Raw genomic sequence first — 2,562 nt, forward strand, 5'->3', positions numbered from 1 at the left:
GGCTCAGTACGGGGTCGCGTAGGTGAGGTGGCCAGGCAGAGACCCGAGAGGTAAGGCAGGCTTCAGAGAGGGACATGAAAATGGGCAGAGATGTGAAGTTGCAATATGGAGGGGCTGAAGCGGGAGAAGTTTGAGGACAGAGAGAGCAGGTTACACTGAGCTCTGTGAAGTGCTCTGTGCAAGATCCAGAGGTGTCTGGTCATAGTGAAGTCACCGAAGGCATTTCCAGTGGTGACTTCCCATTCCACGAGGAATGTGGCTTCTCTTTCGAGGTGCATGCCCCCTCCGGATCTTGCTGCCACTGCGTGGCAAGTGGATGGGTCGGAGGGGCCTGCCCAGAAGCATGGCCCCAGGCCCTCCTTGCAGAAAGTACAGGAAGGAGGCTCTCCCAGCCCTGGAGGTGCCAGTGTTGCCTGTAACCACAACCGAAATCCCCCAGTATTTACGGTCACATGGAATCCCCTTCCAGGATGGCCACAGTTGTTTCTGAGCACCAAGCCCCTTTGTGGCATCCCCGGAGGTCAAAGATCAAAAGGGTCCTACCACATCCTTCACTCTCTTCATCAACAAGACCACAGGACGCTTTCTCTGTATGACCAGCCTAGCAGAGGGGAGCCGGGAAGACTTCCAGGCCAGTGTGGAGGGACAAGGGGATGGGGTCAAAGAGGGCTTCCTGCTTAGTGAGGCACCAGAAACTGAGGACATTGAAAAGGTGTGGAGGATCTGGGACCGAGCTATACCTCTGTGGGTGTTACTTGACCCCAAGGAGGCCCAACTGGCTCAAGTGATGTTTGGCCTTACCAAAGTGACAGATGACACACTCAGAAGGTTCAGTGTTCGGTATCTTCGATCTGCTCCAAGTCTGGTCTTCCCTTGGTATACCCCTGGTGGTACTGGATTACGTGGCCTGAAGCTACTAGGGGCTGAAGGCCAGGGGGATGGCGTGCACTATGTGGAGACCACCATTCCCCAGCCTGGTGCCTACCACAACCTGTTTGGATTACCACTGATCAGCCATCGAGATGCAGAGGTGGTCCTAACAAGTCGTGAGCTGGATAGTATGGCCTTGAGCCAGTCTACAGGCCTACCTACCCTTGCCCTACCCTGAGGTACAGTCTGCTTGCCTCCTGCCTTACTGCCTTACCTCGAACAGTTCCAAAGAGTTGTGTTCTGGCTAGGGGATGACCTTAGATCCTGGGAAGCTGCTAAACTGTTTGCCAGAAAACTTAACCCCAAGCGATGCTCCTTGGTAAGGCCTGGAAATGAGCAGCCCCGGCCCCTGGAGGCCCTGAACCGAGGTTTAAATCTTTCTCGTATTCTTCGTACCGCCCTCCCTGCTTGGCACAAGTCTATTGTGTCTTTCCGGCAGCTCTGTGAGGAGGTACTAGGAGAACTGTCAAATGTGGAGCAAGCAGCTGGGGTCCATTGGAGCTGCTTCCCAGACCTCAGTCGTCTGTTGAAGGGGCATCAGAAAGGCGAGTTGACAGTCTTTACAGGGACAACAGGCAGTAGAAAGACTACATTTATCAGTGAATATGCCCTGGATTTGTGTACCCAGGGGGTGAACACACTGTGGGTTAGCTTTGAGATCAGCAATGTGAGATTAGCCCAGGTCATGCTGACCCAGTTTGCTGTGGCATGGCTGGAAGAGCAAGTTGACAAATACAAAGAGTGGGCAGACCGCTTTGAGGACCTGCCCCTCTACTTCGTGACTTTCCACGGGCAACAGAGTATCAGGTCTGTAATAGACACAATGCAACATGCTGTGTACGTTTATGATGTTTGTCATGTGGTCATAGACAACTTGCAGTTCATGATGGGTCATGAGCAGCTCTTCACAGACAGGATTGCAGCTCAAGACTACATTGTGGGGGCCTTTTGGAAGTTTGCAACAGACAACAGTTGCCATGTGACCCTGGTTATTCACCAACGGAAGGAAGATGATGACAAGGAACTGCAAACAGCCTCCATTTTTGGCTCAGCCAAAGTAAGCCAAGAAGCAGACAACATTCTGATCCTGCAGGATAGGAAGCTGGTGACCGGGCCAGGGAAATGGTATCTGCAGGTATCCAAGAACTGCTTTGATGGTGATGTTGGTGTCTTCCCACTAGAGTTCAACAAGAGCTCCCTCACCTTCTCCATCCCACCAAAGACCAAAGCCCTCCTCAAGAAGATCAAGGATGATAGTGGACTAGTGGCCAAAAAGTCCACCTCCGGCAAAAAGGGGGCTATGACTCAGAATTCTGAGACTGGCTTAAGCCAGGACTTCAATCCCAACCAGCCAGATACCTCTAAGCCTTCAAGGTGAAGGTAGTGAATTACTGCTCACTGAAACTTGCCTGATCGAACAGACTAGGCACAGACCCTTAATCTTCTGAAAGGGCTCCTCTTTCCTATAGTACTGAGCTAAGGTGCCTTCAGCCTAGGGCTACACTCCATAGTGAGAAAATTCAGGTTAACAGCTATTTGAGGATCTCTTATGTGCTGGGTTTTGTTTGAGGTCCCATAGCTACAGCACTAAAAGTTCAGATAAGGTCTCTGTTTCCATAGAACCTGCATTTT

General features: G+C 51.6%; 1 pseudogene; it reads left to right on the forward strand.

The window, feature by feature from the left end:
* The first annotated feature begins 253 nt into the window (after window positions 1-253).
* Window positions 254-2,308, forward strand: LOC101598133 (annotated as a pseudogene).
* Window positions 2,309-2,562: the final 254 nt, after the last annotated feature.

This window comes from Jaculus jaculus, chromosome 13 (genome assembly GCF_020740685.1).
Source record: "Jaculus jaculus isolate mJacJac1 chromosome 13, mJacJac1.mat.Y.cur, whole genome shotgun sequence".
NCBI lineage: Eukaryota > Metazoa > Chordata > Mammalia > Rodentia > Dipodidae > Jaculus > Jaculus jaculus.